The following is a 20,580-nucleotide window of genomic DNA, read 5'->3' on the forward strand; positions in this document are numbered from 1 at the left end:
TTGACTTGAAAGATTTTTACTTTAATAATTCCTGCTGAATATACTTAATTTTGGCCAGGACCTGGTCTTCTAGGGCCCACAAGGATGAGCTGGCTATAAAAGGACTCTGCAAATAATGAAACGAATTGTCCTGCTGAATGGAGATATTCAAATCTTATCCATCTGGATGCCGAATAGCCTCTGCCGAGTATGACTATTTGAATTTAGCACAATTGATATTGAGCTGTTCTTTCTGAGAGTAATTGGCCACCTGGTTCATGGCCATCCTGCTAATGTCAGTAATACTGTGTCATCAGTGTATTAAGAGCTACTTGTCTTCCAGTCTGGCAGCCAGCATTGATAGTATCTAAGAGCTGAATTACACTTAGTAGGTGTTGATTGCAAAACAAGAAAGCCGGGACCAAGCCCTCCTTTGGGTCATCTAAGGTTAAATTTGCTCAGTTACAGCCTCCTTCCTACCCAGTCACTTAACTTAGCACTGTGGCCTTTGGAGAAATGACACCCGTCTCATTTTCTTATGTGAATCAGGAAAGCAGAGCGTCAGCTGTGAGGGAAAATACCCATTAAATGTATAGAATCCACCAGATGGAATCATGAAGCCAAATGTGTTTCTGAACTTGGCATTATTTTAAAGGGTGAAGTTCAGAATGGTATCAGATAAAAGTTTGTTTAATTCTCAATGAGGAATTGTTTTTATGCAGTGTCGATGGCATTAGGACTTTTATGAGCTGTGCTATTGATTGAAATGATGCCCTCATTGGGTGTTGATTGAGTGATCTTTTGATTCCCTCTCTATTGACATGCTAATGATTAGGGGTACAGCCCCTCTCAAAGGCACCTGTTATTCCAAGGATGGATGTCTCTGGCCTTGTACATTTCTCCCAAGACGCTGGGGGAGAAGAGGTTCTTCAAAGTCCTCATTAGCATAGTGTAGCTCAACCTCCAAGGGTGATACATTTAAAGAACAGGAACACAATTAGGAAGATTTTTAAAAGGTTACAAATGGTGGATGTGTTCTGAGAATGTCTGGATCTACATGTCAAGGGCATCTAAGTTAGTCCTGAGAACAGCTGGAGCCCAAAGGCCAGCTCCTCTCTGTGCACCGAATTTACATACGCTTTGAAGATATTTTTAGCTTTTTCTACTCTTCTTAATATTCTCCTGCTTCTCTGTCTCATAGAGAGGGAATGCTACAAGCTTAGGATTCTGAGCTTTTGGCCTTCAGAAGTTCTGATGTTGTTTTCTTTTTCAGATCTACTGGGGATAAGCAAAAGCAGAAATTGATGAAGCAGCCATAAGCCTGTTGTACCTAAAGCCCCTATACATGGGCACCAGGAGAGGGTGGGTCTACTCCTTTCTGGGGACGTCTGCTTACCTGGGGTTGCTCATTTTAAAATGAGATTAGCTGAGAAGATATACATTCAAGACACTGGCATAGTGCTACGCATATAGGACCTTAACAAATGTATTGTTTTTTTTTTCTCTCCTTTTACCCCTCCCATGTGAAAATCGTGTATTTGAGATTCTGAATCAAGGTTATGGTGAAGACCACAGGAATTTTGGGAAGACAAACATCCACTAACATTCATTATTCATTTATTTTATTCAACAAGCAATTATTGAGCAGCACAGCATGCCGGGCATTGAGTTAGGTGAAATCCAAAATGATTAAGAAAAAAGAAAATAAAGACCTAGTCCCTGTCAATAGTCTAGAAGTCTAAACTGTGTGTGGGGCGGTGCATCTGTGTCTGTTGGGAAGTACAGGGGCCTTGTGCAGGCTGCTACCTCATTATGGTGTGAACCCAGAAAATCTGAGACAGGTCTCAGTTAATTTAGAAAGTTTGTTTTGCCAAGGTTGAGGATGCACCTGTGACACAGCCTCAGGAAGTCCTGACAACATGTGCCAAAGGTGGTCAGGGCACAGTTTGGTTTTATACATTTTAGGGGGAGATGAGACGTCACTCAATATACGTAATAAGTACATTGACTCTGTCTGGAAAGGCGGGACAACTTGAAGCAGGGCAGGAAGACTCCAGTGGGGGAGGCAGCTTCCTGGTCACAGATAGGTGAGATGGTTGCATGCATTCTTTTGAGTTTCTAAAGAGCATTTCCAAAGGAGGTAATCAGATATCCATCTGTCTCAGTGCCCAGAGAAATAACTTTGACTAGAATGGGAGGCAGGTTTGCCCTAAGCAGTTTCCAGCTTGAGTTTTCCTTAGTGATTTTGGGGGCTCAAGATATTTTCCTTTCACAATGGTAACAAGTAAGTTCATGGTGTTCATTCATATCTCCTGTCCAAGTAGATCAAAGGAGAGCCAGAGACTTCTGGAGTGAGAGAGTACTGCTCTGCCATAGAAGCCTTGGGTTTGGCCCTGGTCCTGCCTCTGAGTTGTTGTGTGATCTTGGGGAAGTCACTTTGCCCCACGAGCCTTCAGGTCAGCAGCAGAATGCAGTAGGCTGGTAGCCGGAAGCACATAGGAGAGGCCATCCCCTGCATCAACATGTTCACATTGTTCATTTTGTGGTTGCAATCAAATGGGATGATAGGAAGAATTCTGCTCCAGGCTCTGAGTTCCAACCATTGGATGAGATGATCTCAAGCTTCTTACAGCTCCAGCATTCAAGAATTGAAGGACACAAACCACCCGCCACTCGGCCCTATGTTCTTCCCAGTAGAGTTAATCTTCCATGGCAATAATTACATGTGTAAAATAACATGACAACATTAACCTTTGGAAAAAGACAGATTTTATTTCTATGACAGTGAGTCATAGGCCTTTTGAGAAAGCATTTGGTGAAGCATCAAGTTACAAAGGAAGAATGAACCACTGCTAGAACCAGCCTGGACCTAATGCCAGAAGCTCCAGGGCAGGCAGTAACCTGGTTTTCTCATTAGAGTTGGGTCACGGACACTCATCGTCCTCCAAAGTCCATTTGTTCATTGGATGTACTGTGTACAAACACTGCACTGGACATACGTCCTTTGATAAGGAAGACATTTGGGGGTACTGGCTGCCAGGAGAGGTTCCATTTCCTACCTACATCAAAATGTCTTCAGGGTTGCGCCCAGGTCCTCTCCTGTCCTGAATTTGGGGAGTTAAGACTTCCAGTGTCCTTTGGACAGGACTCTGACCCAGGAGACAGGCCTCATGGCAGATACTGCCATCCTGACGTCTAACAATAGAGTGAACGGCAGGGTCGGGTCCTGGAGATGGAGACCTACTCAGGGTGACAAGGCCCCCAAAGCCCTATTCAGACCTTTCTGGCTCAGGAAACAGTCCAGACATGACAACCCTTGAGGGGGCCCAGCAGAGATATCCAGTGGGGGCTGGATCTATTTGTAGTCAGTTAGCCTGGCTGTGCATTTTCATGAAGCCTGCCAGCAAGAAGTGCCTTTTAAAAAATCTGTGCAAGGAAGCCTTAGAGGATCTCTCCTCTCTCACCCCAGAGTAAGGACCGAAATCAAGTCTCAGGAGAGGCCATGACATCCTCCACTTCAAATCCCACATTCCATACCTTTCTCCAGGCCCAAATTGACAAGAGACAGGAAGGAACTGGAGGTGCCACTGAAGCAGGGTGGATGATCAGGCGACAGATAGCAATGCTCACCTCCTGGGCTCGTGCCGTGCTGCCATGGTCCCTGATCCAAGAGAGGGCAATACTCCACAGACAAATATATATATAGGGGCACACACCAACGGCCATGCAAACATACATCAACACACTCAAGACACACCCAAACACACACTCTTTGTAGTGGACACTAGGATGCGCTACCTACATATGCCATTAGTAATGAAAGAGTTACTTCCCCTGCTGCTGGTAGCGCCAGAAGTCAGTCCTCAGTTGAAGGAAAGGAGACTGCCTTGCCCAGGTCACATCTCTTCCAGGGAAACTGGCATTCAATGGCTGGTTACGGAGGTAATGAGGGCCTGGCCTCCTTGCCTAGCTCAGGACATCAAGGGTCATCCTAGCTCCAGAGTTCCCATGGAGTTGGCTGAGGTCTTCCTTGGGGCTACATGTTAGCTCAAGTTCTCCCTCTGTACATTCTACTCCTGTCCTTTCTCTTCCACAGGCATTGGCCCCAAAGGCACCCCCTAATAAGGTGCTAAACTCAGTCTCAAGGCCGCTTCTCAAAGGATCAAGAGTACAATGCAGATACACACCCATAAACAAAGACACACACAGACATACTCACACACATACGCAGATACACACATACGTTCCTCAAGAAAACCAAAGAGTGAGAGGTGAGAGGAGGGTTTGCCCTGTGATTACAGCTGCGTGATACAATCCCTTTTACGATATGAATTTATCAGGCTTTTTCTTTCAAATGTTCACTTTTAAAAACCCAAAGTGAACATTTCATTATTATGGTGAGAAAGAGAAAAAATAAAGGTATTTGTAAAACCATTAGTAAAACCAGCTCTTCACAAATAACTCTCTACGCACAGGCCCTAACCCTCAAATAACTTGTGGTTTTGCTTCAGGCCTTCTACTGTCTTCGAGAAAATCTCTAGTGTCCCAGTTTATCACCACCAAAGGTACACTGCATTCTTCCCTGACCCCTGCCAAATTAGACCTTGAGTTTCAAAGATCTGGTCTACTAGCTGCACTTGTTTTAAAGTTGTTATTCATCAAAAACACGAGGAACGGCTGATCAAAGTTCAGAAGAGCTCCATAGAAGGAACATTCCAACCTCAAGTGGATATTATTCCAACCCCAAACAGATAGGGTTTCTGAAAATAAGAAGGGCTTAGGAAACCTTGTTCCTGCTGTTGAGGACCTCTGGAAATCATAGATTCTATATTTTCATACCCTTGCTTCTGGGCAAGGCTTCACCCATCACAGATGTGGATGGTCTCTCAAGGGACCAGCAAAGTTTTGTGCTCTTCCTTGATGAGAAATCCTTCCTGTGTGCAGCTGGAATTTCCACCATGAAACTTCAGTCTGTTTTACTGTTTTCGTGTTTTGGCTTTGACCTCACTAGGGGTCAGCAGTCTGCTAGCACTTCATCATTGTGTCATGGACTAAGTGAGAGTACCAGGGCCTTGGATGTCCACAGGCTTGGCTCTGAGCCCTGCTCTGCTACTAACTAAGTAGACTGAATCCCACTGGGCCTCTGCCTCCTCTTCCTTAAGATGGGATAACAATTATAACAGTCCCAGCTGTTGGAGGGATCAGGGTGATTAAATGAGAAGGCACTCCATAAACTTTGGCCCTTAAGCCTTCATTTCTTGGCCTTGAGTTGCAAATTCCTTCATCCTTTTATTTTTCTCCAGTCCTTCTTCATTCTTCTCTACTGGCCTTTTGACTTTGTTTCCCCAGGGCCTGACACTGCAGCAGGCACGTGGTAAGTGCACAATAATTAGGTGTTGAATGACTGAATAGAGGAATAGTACGAGGAGGGGCGCTGTAGAGGAGAGGCCTGTACTGAACAGGAGGTCACCTCGAAGGTTCAATAGTACAGAGAATTGATGGACACTTTTTCTAGAATAGGAGAAAGACATCTCTTTTGTCGCTTTCCCTTCACCAACTCGCCTCTGCTTCTGTCCCTTGCCCCTTGCTACTCCTTCATTCTCCCAGTCCATGGCCCTCAATCCACATGTCCTGTGAGTCCCAGATCTCATCCTCTCCCACAGATCTCTCAACTCCATTCCAGTCTTTCTGTTGCTGCCTCCCTGGCTCAGCTCCTCCCTTGCAGACCCTGGGGGATCTGGGTACCCAGACTGCCCTCTCCCATCCATCCTCCACAGTGCAGCAAAGCCTTCTCTCTAAAGAGCAGCACTGTTCATCCCTCTCCTTCCCAAGCCCTCTCCTCCCCTAACATGGCACACACAGCCCTTTAAGACTTCCTGGCTTCCACAGCCCACCACCCCACCTGCACCTCATGTGTCCTGTTTCCCATACACATCGTGTGCTTCCACATCTCTACCCTTTTCACTTGTGTTCTCTGTGCCCCAAAGGCCCTCTCACAGCCTCCCTGCCCACCTAGTTACTCCTGCTCTCCTTCAAGATTCTGACCAGCACGGTCTCTCCCAAGCCTGGAGTCTGACTTAGGGGCTCCACTTCTGTGCTTCCCCAACACCCGCTCCCTCCTTCTGTCATGCCACCTGGCACTACAGCATTGTACCTATTGGTTCTCTTATCCAGATTCTCTGCAGGGGCAGTGTCTCATTTCTTAGTGTGCACCTAGCACAGCCTCTGGCATTTAGTAGAATCTCAATAAAAGTGGAGCAAATGAATGACTAAATGAATGAATGATTATATGAATCCTTCTCCACCATTGCCCTCTTTGAGGTGCCTTGGTGTGGGACAGATCCTCACCAGTCAGACAGGGGCCTGTGCCACACTGTATGAGGGCAGCTGGTGGGTGTGGGAAAATCACTTTGCTATACTGGATTTCTTTTCAGCTATGAGAAACCAAGAATACACAAGAGGATCTCACTTCCCTTGACTCTCTTCTTCCTCCAAAGAGTGGCTTCAGGCTTCACATCTACCACTGGTCTATTTTTTTGGGCTGCAGTTGTAGGGTGCAGGTGATAAGCCACTGGAATTCCCACATCCTTCTCCGTTTCCCTCCTGCCCACCTCCCCTCTCCTCTCTCACTTTCTCTGTCTCTCTCTCTCTCTCTGGACCAGTTACCAAATACTCAGCCTCCGGCTTGCATAACACGAATTCTGTCATCTGAGTCACTCCAATTTCTGCCTGATGACTGAAGATCATTTCAAACATTCTCTGAGCTCAATTTTCAGTGCCCAGTAGGGAGCATATCACTGAGTCACGACGTAACATATCCCTTTCCTGTGCTTTCTGTGGAAGGCCAATTAAGCTTTTGCTGCCGAAGCCACAGAACTCCTGAGATACAGAGGAAGGACAGGCTCTGCCAGGACCGGCAGATGTCCACACCCAGGGGAGCCCAGAAGACCCAGAAGAACCCTCTTCTGGTCTCAGAGGGGTCAATAGAACCTCCAGAACTTATCTAGCCCATCACCCTGAACTTCCTCAGCATCACAGTCATAGTTTTGGTTGCCTTCACATTCAATTAATTGAATTTTTACTTGTATCTAACCTAGATCTTTCATGCTGCAGTTGCTTTTGTCTTCATATTTCCTTGTAAAAGTCACTTAGGGCAAGGCTTATCCTAGGAAAAACTGTGTGCTAGGAATTTAGATGCATGATTCCCCCATTTCCCTTCTTTCTGGACCCTTTACCCTCCCCCTGTCCCTGTTCTCCACAACACGGGTCCTTATGTTACCCAGGGACAATTTCTTTTTGGAAGAATTAATCCACTCCCATGTATTACTGATGTCATACCCATCAATCACCCCCAGGACCTATTTTCTCTCTAGAAGGGAGCGGAGGGCTAATGAATTTGTGCACCTCAAAGGCTTATATTCCTAATGGTGAAAATTTAGACACTAGAGTGCCCAGGATAATTTGGAACAAAGTGGACCAGGAACACCAAGTCAAATTCTTAGAATACTGGGGCTGAAAGAGAAGGTTGATATTATCTAGTCCCATGTCTTCTTTACACAAATGAGGAAGCTGAGGCTCAAAGAGGTCTTCACCTGGTCACTGGCAGCATCAGCATTAAAACCTAGTCTTCTGTTTCCTACTCTAGAGCTCTTTCCGTTGAAATCACAGTTAACCTTTCTTGAGCATATACTATATGCAAAGTATGGTTTTAATTGTTTTACAAGTATGTATTCATTTTTTAAATCTTTACAACCCTGTGAGGTAGATGTTATTATTATCCCCATTCTACAGAAGACGTAACTGAGGCCCAGACAGATTATGTCAGTCTCTTAAGGACACAAACTGGGAGGTGGTAGAGCCTCTGCTCATACCCACTACACTCTGCTCATACAGGCTTATCAACCAGATTTCATGAAGTCCCTTGAAGCCTTGTTGCAACAGCAATTTTCTACCATGTTCCTTTTTTTTTTTTTTTTTTGTCAGGCATCTGTGCCTTCTCACTACTAAACATGCATCTCACATTTCCCAGCCCGGCCTTAAAGTCCACCAACACCTCATTGAAAACCCTTGTTCCTCCAGGAGGTGCTGCTGATCCCTGACAGACCCGCCTGTTTGCACCCCTCTCCTGTGTTTGGTTGTCACTAGGGCTGTTATTAAAGCCAGAAATAGGATGCTGAGCTCTAGTCCTCCTCCAGACTTCTCACCCGGGAAGTTCCCACATGGCTGTGATATCATGGCAACCCCCTCCTCCTCTCATGATGTCATTCCCACAGCCCAGCTCTCTCCCCTCCCCAGATTCCACCTGCACCCAAGCAGGAGTCACAGATCATCTCACATGACCAGGAACAGTTAAGCATGACACCTGTGAGAAGTAGAACCTTTCTTTGATTGGGGCCAGAAACTATTCCCTCCCATCTGCCTCTGCCCCTCTTAAGAAGATAATTCATCCTGGCTACCACATGCTAGCCCCTCGTCTGCCTGGGAGTGAGGTGGGGGACTTCACATACAACTCCTTCTTCCCCTTCCCTCACCTCCTCTTCTTCATGGGACCAGAGCCAAGATCCTTCCACTCTGAAAACTCCTACACACATGTGGTATCTCAAATCAGCTGTGTGTTTGTCTTGTGTGTCTTTGTGTGTGTGTGTGTGTGTGTGTGTGTGTGTGTGTGGCTGAGCTGTGGACTTGTAGAGAACATGGAATCAGTCCATTGTTGGGAAGTTGGTTTAAAATAAACTAAGTTCCTGGGCATAGGATGGATGCTGGCACCAGCTTTACATGGGCCTGTTGCCCTTTTCCTCACATCCAGAGCAGTGAGGCTCTGGGTGTAGTCCTGGCATCAAGATTGGGGAAGGAATGGCCACAGGCCAAGGGCTGTGTTCTATACAAAGCGTGCATATTGACTAGATTACATCTTGCAGACATGGGATGCAGAAAGCCAGATAGGACTTCTTGTTGTTCCTCAACTTTTCTTTGTTAGCACGCAGGTTCGCACACTTTTCAAGTGTGATTCTGTGCTAGACACTCTGCTAGGAGCTGAGCATACACATAGGGAAGAAGGGCTACAAAATTGAATCACATTACAACTCAGATATGAGAGAAAATGAGCTCTATTATCTAAAACGAATTTAGGATTCTTTCCCAGAAAAAGAGGTGAAGGGTGGGGGAAAAGTAACTAAACGTCCAAACTGGTTTAGAGCTTGATCTCATCCAATAATGCCATAGCCCTTTTTAGAAATGCCAGTCTCCAAAACAAAAGCTGCTCAGTCTCCCACACTATTCCTCTGTCCTCCTAGTCCTCTTACTAAGGTGGAAGAAGGAAGGAGGGGGCTTTATGTTACATCATGGTAGAGGGAGAAGTTTCAGGGTCCTCCAGCCCCTTTGGTCTCCAGAGCCACACCCTTGTCCTCATGGTTGGTCTTTGATCTGTTGGCATTTTAAGCCAAGTCTGTGCCTTGTATACTTTGTGATCTAGTCTCTTTCTTTGGATTTGGTTAGAGCCTACGTCTCCCACTTTTCCTGGTGGACTCAGCCTCACTTTGGCCCTGCTGATGCTATGGGCCTCATAAAGTTGAGCCATGACTCTCATCAGGCCCAACCTGCATGGTGGTATCCACGGCCTTGCCCCAGGTCTATGGTGGCCTGCTGTTCAAGACCCCACAGAAGGGCCCCTGGCTACTTCTAAGTCTTGCCTTTGCCATGAAGCAGCCAAGGGTAGTTAGGTCAGCAAAGCCCTGACTTAGGAGTTCCTTCTGCCTGTTTGCTACGGACTCCTCCAGCCTGCCAGGCTGCTTCTATGTCTGTCTTGTCCAATGTCAATAAATTCTTAACGGGATGGTGTATTAGTCAGGTTTTTATTAGCAGAATCGATTTTAGTGCTTGGCACATAGTAAGAGCTTAGTAAATGTTTGTTGGATAAATGAATGAGTGAAACGTGTTTGGCTGGGACTCCACATTATGAAGGCTACATAGCATCCTTTGGATAAAATTGGCATCTCAGAGAGAGATGACAGAAGTTTCCAGAACAATTGGAAGACGAGTTGTCTATGAGAGTAGCTAGTTTTGTTGAAAAATCGCCAGGGATCAGGCACTGTGCCAAGGGCATTACAAACATGTTTTCTTACTTGAAGTCTACAACAACCTTTCGAGGTAGGGGGTGGGTGTGCTATGATTATCATCATGTTACAGATGAGTATACAGACCCAGAAATGTTCAGCAACTTGCCCAAGGACACACAGCTGGAAGTTGGAAGAGTTTGGCCTAGAAATCCATAGCCGAAGCACTGTGCGCCCTCCTTTCAGCCTGGAAGTGTCATAGGAGTTTCCAGTAGATGGGCGTCCTAGGACTCAAAGAACTGTTGGAACTGTGAGAAATTCCAAACGGAATGAAATTCTGATCTAATGGAGCCTAAGAATCAGCAGGAGCCCAAGTCCAAGTTTAGAAAGTAAAGAAAAGACAAGTATAAATACAAAGAAGGAATTCTGTAAAAACTCAAGGCTTTAAGCAAGGTCAAATAATTAATGTCTTCCAGCAGCTTCCATCCTCTGAGAAGGGCCCAACCTACATGCCACCATGTTCCTTCAAGTGCAGGCAGACAGGGAAGTCAGGATAATGGATCCCTGAGCATGGCTAATGCATGATGGAAAAGCATCTTTCTCCTCTGGGGCTGGCAATGTAATTTCATACTAAATTTACTGTGGTTTATGTAATTCTTTTCATTCACAGCAGAAGGAGTTTCTTTGCTGCTTCCCTTTTCAGAAACTTGGAGACCATATATCTTTGCAAAGTGGATTTTTAAAAATAAAACAAAGAAGAAAAGATTAAACCAGAGAAGCTCCCAAGTTTTCTGCCTTCTGCCTGGACCAGCTTCCTGTGCTTCTTCCTTTCCAAAATTGATGTGGTAAATGTTATTGCAGTAGTACTGGCTCAGAAAAGCCCAGGCCTTCCAAGAATGCAACCTTCATGGAGAAATTCTGCGACTCTTTCTCCTCTGGGGAGGCTGGAGAGGTAAGATGTAGAAGGAGAGAGAGACAAAGAGACACAGAGAAATTTGGCTTGTTAGTGGCTTTCAGGAGAACGAGGCCAGAAGACACAGAGTCCTGGACCTTATCCACATGAGTCCCTCTTCTTTTTCTACTGTCTGTCTCCTGAGCCTTTTCTTATTGCTTCAAAGGACTTTGGTTGTCAGTTTCCAAAGTGTCCAAGCCCCTTTGTGTCCTGGAAGAATGTACCTCCTTCTATCCCTCAAAGAAGGCAGGCCTGAGCTAGGAGGTTGGGCAGAGAAGGGGCAGGTCAGACTCATGGGTGGGTGTCAGAGTCCTGATGACTGGAATTCTAAGGAGTTTGGACATCTCATTGATCCTTAAAAAAAAAAAAAAAAAATCCTTACTGCCCCAGTCCCCAAACAGGAAATTCTGATCTTGAATTGATCTTAAAAAAAAATCCTCCCTCAAACCCCATGAAGCCCTGTAGAATCTTGTTTCTGCCTTTTTTTCTGACCTCATCTCATGCTATTCCATTTTTCCATTTCATGCCATTGCCTTCCACAACTGGCCCTGTGATTTTCTTTCTGCCTCTTTAACACACTAAGACCTTTCCTACATTTAAGGTAGCTACTCTCTTTCCTTGGAATGCTCAGCTCTGCACTCCTCCTTTGGCTGGCGGCATATTGAGCTTTGGATAGACACCTAATTGCCTTCTTGTCAGAGAGGTTTCCCCAACTATCTGTTCTTAAAACAGGTCCCCATCTCTCTCGTTCTATATTCCCTTGCTTTTAAAATTTCTTTCATGGCACTTCGCACAACATACATGATCTTTATGTATAACATGCCTGCTATCTGATTCCCCCACTGGAATGTAAATTCCCCAAGACAGAGATCATGTCTTGCTTGTCCCTGCTAAAGCTGCAGTGCCTAGCACATATGTCATATATTCAATCGACACTTACCAAATGAACAGCTGAATTCCAACTCCCTATTATTTCCATGGCTCCCTTCCCTAGAGACTGTGAGCTCCCTGAAGGTAGGGACTGTCTTTCTTCTCTACATTCTCCATACGTAGCACAGATCCTGGAGTAGAAAAGACCCTCTACATGTGTTTGTGAATGAATGAAAATCTGCATCAGAGACTTTCTGCTCAAAATGTCTGCAGACGAGTCTCTCTGATCAGTAAGAGACCAGGAAAGCAGAGCAGGCCAGCCAGGCAGTAGGCCATGTGTGAGTGTCCAATTATCAGATGACATCATCTCCAGATGAGTTGAAAAGAAAGCGATCATCGGAAGCAGTCACAGCCCATTGAATCTTTCTCTGGCATTTGTATCATAGTTATGCATCTGCTCTTGGTCCTTCTCCCATGCCTGCTCCCGAAAGCTGAGGTTTGGTGCTGGGTTTTTGTGAGGGTGTTTTTCTCTGCTCATTGCTGGTAGGGACCTCAACGAGTTTCTAGTATCTGGTCCAAATTTTCAGTGAGCAGAAAAATCTCTGCTCAGTCTCAAAATTCTTCTAGTGGCAAGGAACGCACCTCCTCAAGAGTCAGAACCCCCAGGACTGTGTGTCTGTGGGGTTTAGCAATGTCTTGCTCAGGGAGATCCCAAAATTGCCTTGTTGTGACTTTACCCTTTGGCCCCAGCTCCCTGACCAGGGATTACCTTCTGCGGGATGGCCCAGGAGATATGGGAGCTGAATACTGAGACTTTCTTTCACTCCAGCCAATTATCCTACTCCAGAGACACTTATCCATTCCTGGGTTTCTCCCCACTCCAACTGACATGCTCTTGCCCAAAGTCAATTAGTAGGAAGTGGGGACCCAGTCTCTTCAACTCCCTCTGTGGCATTAGAGGTATCTCTCAGCCATGAGAAGAAATGAAGGGTTTTTCTGCTTTCTTGACCAGGGGTGACAAAGAAACCAAAAGTGATGAGGCTGTGGAATTTTAATGTCGTTTGACACATCACAATCTTTTATCTTTAACTTTGCCTCGCTTGCCAAAATAGTAACTGGAAGCCTCAATGAGCACCTACTTTCACTATCTTGAGGGTAAGATTCATAATACTCTCCTTTCTTCTACCTCTTCCCTCTTAGGCTCCTCATCCCCGAAGATGTTGCCATTAGGCATGCCCTAGTCTCAGGTGGGCAGTGTACCTCTCCAGAAAGCTCTATATAAGGGAGCCGCTGACTGCTAATTTTCCCTTCCAAGGAATGGCCCCACTGAGGAGATTTCCTCACAGCCCCTCCCTCCTCTTAGGTGAGGTTAGCATCTCTGCTCCTAAATCATTCTCAAGTTCCACGGTCTCAAGTCCCCCTCTTGCCTGGTCATGTCCCTCTTGTCACTGTCTAGCCCATCAACGTCAGAATAATGGCTAACTTGATGTTATGAGATGGCATTATGGTGGTGCAATATGCCAGCAAGACAAGAATACACAGAGCATGCCTTCAAACAATCTCTTATCTTCATAAGTTTCTGTAATTGTTTGCTTGAGGTACTATGGCAAAATACTGTAAACTGAGTGGCTTAAACAACAGACACTTATTTCTCATCATACTGGAGCCTGGGAAGTCCAAAATCAAGGTGCTAGGCTATTTCGTTCCTGGTGAGGGCTCTCTTCCTGGCTTGCAGGCAGCTGTCTTCTTGCTGTGTCTTCACATGGTAGAGAAAAAGAGAGTTGGAGAGAGAGAAGGGAGAGGGAGAGGGAGAAAGAGAGGGAGGTGTGTGTGTGAGAGAGAGAGAGAGACCTCCAATACTCCATTTTTTCTTGTATAAAGGCACGAATCCCCTCTGAGGACCCCATCCTGATGACCTCATCTGAGCCTGGTTATCTCCCAAAGACCCCATCTCTAAATACCAACACATTGGGGGGTAGGGATTCAACATATGGAATATGGATTTGGGGGGAACAGAATTCAACCAGTTTCCAAGGGAAAATATAGACGTAGATGAAGCAAAGAAGAGCAAGCCCTAGTGCAGAGCTCAACCGAGTAAGACCAGTGCAGTAGAAAACTCCTTTTGTCAGGCCCAGGCCAGAGTCAGTATAGACCCAGAACCAGGACAGCTCCCACAGTCTTCCTGGTTGCTTACCTGCTCAGTGGGCACACTTGAGTCTCAGATACTTGCCTCCAAAGAGAGAAATGACAGATCCAATACCACCCACCAGCACCAGGAAAAAAGGACCAAGAGACAGAGAAAGAGAGGTTGGTGGTGCTGATGTGCAGAGTAGAACTGGTTCTGGCCTCCTGTTCCAGGTCTTCTTAGGCTTGGTCAGTGGCCCTGGAACTTAAATCAGTCATGTGGGAAGAGAGGGGAGGAAGAGAGAAAGTCAGAGAAAGAGACAGCTGGAAATCGGTCTGGTCAAGAGAAACTGATAAAAAGGGCAAGACCACACCCATGTGCCTGGACACAGTAATTCTTTTAGAAGGTTTTACCCCTTGAAAACATGACTCAATTAGATGACCTTAAACTTAACCTATCCAAACTCCAGGGTTGGGGGTACAGTAGGGCAAGGCCTGAGGGATCCAATGTTATTCCTGGAAGCCCAAAATCTATATCCATTTAAAGGAGAGACACCCATAACTGCATCAGTCTTTATATTTGGTCATTTTTACCTCCCTCGATCTAAACTGGCACAGTAAACATGTATTTATGCGACTTAAAACTGCTTTAGATCTTTCGGTAGCTGCATCTCACTGTTGGGTTATTTGGAGTTTATATTTATTCACCCAAACCCCCAATTACTTTTCCCATGAAGTGCTTTCAAGTCAGCTCCACCCCACCCTGAAATTGTATAAATGATCATTTGCACCTTCATTTGGAAGTTCACATTTGTCTCTGCAAAAGGTTGTCATGTTGATTTTGGCCCATCACTGAAACCCACCGAAATTATTTTGAATTGTAATTTTGCTGTACAACATATAAACTATTTCTGCCTTCTCCACTTTACTGAGATTTTCAATGCAGCGTCTCAAGAGTTGCTGCTCAAACTAAAAATGTCCTACTTAGCATTCATCCAGCTGCCTCCCTCACTGCTTCCAAAACAGAGCTCAAAGCTAAACTCTCCCAGGAAGGCTTCCAAGATTAAATGGGGGCAGAAATGAGGCTCCTTCGTTCTAGGACAAGAGGGAACTCCACAGAGCGGCATCTCAGAGTGGCCTGGGGCTACTTGTGGATTTCAAAGAGGAAACTCTGTTCTTAGAAATGAAGAGCACAGAATGTGAAACTGCATAATGTCAAATGTGCTGCTTCTGGGGAGAAAGAGCCTTGTGTCCTCAGACACCACGTGCCTCATTGGCCCCAAAGGAGGTACTCATCCCTGCCTTCATGTCATACCTTCTTGGCTATTAAAATACTTACCTCTTCCTGAGAGAGAAAGGAGTTCCCCAAGAGCCTGCTCTGTAAGTTCTCAACCCTCCCAACCCCAGCCTGCAGTCAGAGGAAACAGTTGGACCATTCTGGCTCATGGAAGGTTGCATAGCTTGGAGGTCAAGTGCTCAGATCCTGGAACCAAATGGCTCTGGATTGAAATACTTGCTGTGCCGTTTATTAATGGTTTAACCCTGGGCAAATGCTTCTGCTTTCTAAGCCTCCAAGTTTCCTCATCTCTAACACAAGACACTTTACAAGTCCGACCTCTAAAGGATAAAATGAAATGATGACGGTAAAGACCGGTGCAGAGGGCTCATCACATGGGAGGGAGGCGCTCAACAAATGACAGTGCTCATCATCGTGTGGTCCCACTTTCCTTAGCTCGTCTCTGATTACAAACCTGTGACAAGTCTCAGTTATTGGCACTGACTTCCTACTTGCCCAGCATGCTGGCCATAGCGTCTACTTAAAATAGATGTTTTATCAAAAGTACAAGTGATCAATAAGCATTATGTCCTGAAACTGGAGAATTAGTGAAGTTAACTGAGCTGCCTTTCAGTGTCTCTAAACAATTGTTATTTCAGTTATCTGTTGCTGCCTAACGACCTAGCCCCAGATTCAGCAGCTTACATAACAAGGATTTAATATCTTTTCATGAGTGCATGGGCTAGCAAGACTCAGCTGGGTGGTTCTTCTCCACATGGGGTTGGCCAGGGTCATGTGTGCAGCTGCCTTCGGCTGGGAGCTGGGCTGGATCACTCTCAATGACTTTACATGTGCCATGTGCTTTAGCTGGGGTTGCTGTAACAGCTTGGCCTGGCTGAGCCATTCTCTTTCTACACAGCCTCTCCTCATTTAGTGGTGCCTGGTGACCACTGTTACATGTTGGCTGGATCCTGGGAGGGTGGAAACAGAAGCTGCAAGGCCCCTTAAGGCTTAGGACTGGAAATTACACTGCATCGCTGCTGCTGCTGTATTCTGTTGGTCAAAGCAAGTCATGGGACTGGCCCGGATTTGAGAGAAGAGGTAATGGAATCTATTTCATTATGGGAGGGACACACATGTCCAGAGATGGGAGAGATTGTTGGTGGCCACTTTTGCAGAAAATCTACCACATCCCTCTGCTCTGATTTCTCTTCCAGTCTCTTTATGTGGACCATGCAAGCAGGTGCTACCCAGAGGACCCCAGCTGCTGGCTCTGGCCCTGGCTTCCTCCATTTCCCAATCTCACTTGCATGTGGCCTTTGTGCTTCTACCACTATTTGCTTCTTCACACTTGGCTCCTCATGTTTACCCTGGGCAGAGAGAGAAATGGTGGTCATTTCTTTTAAGCATATTCCCTCAAACTGGCACCTTTACAATATACTTCCTTTGGAAAGATGTTGACCTGACATTTCTTAAGACCATGATGGAATAACATTAGAGACAGCAATAAAAAATATGCACATGGCACATACAGAAAATAGCAGAGATGGCACCTCTTCTAGGTGTTTTGCACTGTCTGGTATGTCCAGCAATAAAGTGCCAGGGCAAGGATGCCCCTGCTTTTTGAGACAACCTGTGTCCTGTCCCTGGGCAGAAAACAGCCTCAGCCAAGAGGAAAGACAAAGTGCCTCCTTGCAGCCTCTGGACCTACACTCAAGAGAGCCAATGCACCACCTCCAGTGTGTAGAGGGGCTAAAGCTTTGTGCCTCATCCTAAAAGGGCTCCCTTTCATTTCTCCACAAGGAGGTAAGGAGTGCCTTTCTCCAAAGTCCATTTCCTATTTGCTTCCTACTGAAAAGAAGGCTCAATAATCTCTTGGATCTGGGTGGAATGCTGCTGCTGCTGCTGACGATGATAAACAAATAATAAAACAATAGTGCTTACTGAGCACTTTCTATGTGCCAGGCACCATACTAAGTGCTTTCGATGCACTGTTATTTAACACTTACACATTTGTAGTAATTTGCCAAGGTCACATAGCTCACAGCCAGTAAGTGGCCAATCCTGGTCTCAAACCCAGGTCAGTCTAATGCTGGAGACAACACCTTCACCATCAGACCAAGCACAATGCTTCTGGAATCATTTCATCCAGAAGCCCCTGCCCCATGCCAAGTGCCAACTCCTGTCTCTGATAGAACTGGACTGTCAGCTGCTGCTGAAGTCAGCACACCCAAAAACCTGGCCAGGCCCAAAGACAGTATGGGAAAGGAAGCTCCAGACTCAGGTTCTAATTAAGCAGAGTGCAATTTCCCTGAAAGGTTTGAGAGAACACAGAGAAGACATAAAGGGAGCACAAACAGCAAGGCAAGCAGGATGCCTTGGAGATGGGAGCTTCAACCTGTTTCACAGGCACAGGTGCCTCCTAGAGCCTCCACTAGCCCCTGTTAGCATCCTCCTCTGCTGTGGAAGGAGGAGGCATCATTTTCCCAGTGCCTACATGAGGCTTCAGGCACCTCGTCCTTTAGCTTTACTCTGGCTCCCAATGCCAGACCCATGGGAAGCTACTGGGCCGGAACTGTGGGATTGGGTTCTAAGGAGACTACCATTTTGATTAGCCCCTTCTACTGCCACATCTTCCCAAACCACCAGATTTGGGAAGTGCAAACCACCTCTGCAGCCCTGATTCTGGCTTCTCAGGCAGCGCCATCCAAACAAATTTTTGTGTTTGGCTCTTTACCAGCCCTGCCACCCTCCAGGGAAGCAGATCTAGCTAGTTTTACATCTAATTTGCATGACAACCTACACTTTTGCCTGGGAGGACCCTCCACTAAGTTTCCAGGTTATTTTCCTTTTGTTCTGATGGGCACCGCTCAGTCTAAAGAACACTAACAAATGGACTGATTTCAACCTAGAAAGCAATCTCCCTGGGGTTGCTAGGGTCCGTGTCACCAACTCTCTCTCTCTCTTTTGTTTCCTAAGTATTTATTGTTGAATGGGACATATGTAACAGACAGTGACTTAAAAATGTACAGCTCAATTAATTATCACAAAGCAAACATCCGCAGAACCAGCACCCAAATAAAAATGGAAGAGTGTCCCAGAAGGACCCCTCAGGCCTGCTACAGGTCACCCTCCTGTCCCCTGCTGAGATAACTACTGGCCAGATTTTTGTGGCTAGTACTTGCATTTCTGAATGTTATCACTTAATTAGGCATCTCTACATACTATTACACATGTCTTCATTTTACTTGCATTCCTTAATTTTACTTGCATTCCTTAATTTTACTTACTTGCATTTTTCAATTGTATCATTTCATCCAGCATCTCTACATACTATAGTCATTAGAATTATTAAAACATGAAGTCATACCGTATGCTTTTTGTGTCAGGCTTGTTTTGATCAGTGTTATGTTTATGAGATTTATATGCATTATGGCTGGATTTCATTTATTTTCATTGTTATATCAAATTCCTTTTTTTTTTTTCTTTGAGACAGAGTCTCACTCTGTCACCCAGGCTGGAGTACAGTGGCACGATCTCAGCTCACTGCAAACTCTGCCTTCTCTGCCCCCGCCACTGCCACCCACTTCAAGCAATTCCTGTGCCTCATTCTCCCAAGTAGCTGGGACTATAGGCATGTACAATCATATCCAGCTAATTTTTTGTATTTTTAGTAGAGATGGGGTTTTGCCATGTTGGCCTCAAACTCCTGACCTCAAGTGATCTGCCCACCTTGGCCTCCCAAAGTGCTGGAATTATAGGCATGAGCTACTGCACCCAGCCTCAAATTCTTTTTTATAAATACAGCACAAATTATTTAACCATTCTATTATTGATAGACATTTGGGTTGTTTCCAGTTTGGGACTGTTACAAACAAAGCTGCTATAACCATTATTGAGCATGTCTCTTCGTGTTCATGTGGAATTGCTAGGTAACAGACATGTATGCTTGGTTTTGAGAGATATGCCAAACTATTCTCCAAGGGGATTATACCAATTTTGAACCCTACTAGTAGCGTATGAGGGTTCTTTTGCTCTATATCTTTGCCAAAGCTTATTATGGTCATATCTTTCAATTTTAGCCATTCTGGGTAGTGTTCTCTTTCAGTATACTTCAATTTGCTTTCAATTTTTGCATTTCACTGATGACTAATGAGACTGACTTCCTTTTCATATATTTATTGGGCAATTGAATATCCTCTTTTGTGAAGTGCCTACTGGTGACTCTTGCAGATTTTTCTCTAAGGTTGTATATATTTTACTTACTAATTTGTAAGACATCTTTTTATGTTATGGCAATGAAGTCTTTGTTGGTTATGTGGTACAAAATCTTTTCCATATATGCTTGCTTGCCTTTTCTCTCTCTTAATAGTGTGTTTTGATGAACAGAAGTTCTTAATTTAATGTGGTCCAATTCACTGATCTTTTATTTATGCTTAGTAACTTTTTTGGGTCTTGTTACAGTTAGATGTCTTTCCCTACCACAAGGTCATAAAAATATTCTATATTTTCTTCAAGGAGCCTTATGGTTTTGCTATTTCACAGCCTTAGCTGTTGTTGCCTTTGGGATCTGGGGATCTGAGGCGGCGAGGGACTGGAGTGGTCCCCTGGCATGTGCGGCAGCTCTGGAGAGGCGGCCAACAGCTTTTTCATGCAGGTCTCAGATTCTGTTTCTCTTTACTGGGCAGAATCTCCTGTCTGAGGTCTACGACCACCCCCACCAGTGTTTTCCAGCCAGCAGTAGTTCAAACCTCCCTGGGATGAAGCTCCCAGAGGAAGGGGTGGGCTGCTGTCTTTGCTCTTTGGCAGCCTTAGCCGCTCTGGCCTTCAGAGCTTGGAGAGTCCAAGGTGACTGCAGGCTGGAACGGACCCCTAGCACAGCACAGCTGCTCTGTGAAAAAGCCACCAGACTGCTTTTTTACACAGGTCCCCAATCCCGTTTCTTTTAACTGGGTGGGACCTCCTGACTGGGGTCTCCAACCACCCCCTCCAGTGCGTTTCAGCCGGCAAGAGGTCCATATCTCCCTGGGATGGAGCTCCCAGAGGGAGGAGCAGGTGCCATGGTAGTTGTTTCACAGCTTTCACTATTGATACTTTCAGGTACTGGAAAATCTGAGGTGACTAGGGACTGGAGCAGACCCTCAGCATACTGCAGCAGCCCTAGGAAAAGTGGGCAGACTGTTTGTTACTTGGACTCCTGATCCTGTATCTCCTCACTAGGTGGGTCCTCCCAGTCAGGGTCTCCAGACACACCCTGCTGGGGCACTTGAGCCAGAAGCAGCTCCGCAACTCCCTGGACAGAGCTCCCAGTGGGAGGGGTGGTTTGC

At 45.6% G+C, this 20,580-nt stretch overlaps 1 long non-coding RNA gene across 3 annotated transcripts in view; it reads left to right on the forward strand.

Moving 5' to 3' along the window:
* The window catches only part of LOC105493596 (uncharacterized), a 122,606-nt gene that overhangs the window by 14,018 nt on the left and 88,008 nt on the right, over positions 1–20,580 (forward strand). Inside the window, exon 2 of one of the 3 annotated variants that reach the window (XR_011611071.1) lies at positions 10,702–10,983. The exons of the other annotated variants lie outside the window; for them this stretch is intronic. This is a non-coding gene — a long non-coding RNA (uncharacterized lncRNA). The remainder of the gene's footprint in view (positions 1–10,701; positions 10,984–20,580) is intronic. 3 annotated transcript variants of the gene reach the window in all.

This window comes from Macaca nemestrina, chromosome 12 (genome assembly GCF_043159975.1).
Source record: "Macaca nemestrina isolate mMacNem1 chromosome 12, mMacNem.hap1, whole genome shotgun sequence".
NCBI classification, from domain to species: Eukaryota; Metazoa; Chordata; class Mammalia; order Primates; family Cercopithecidae; genus Macaca; species Macaca nemestrina.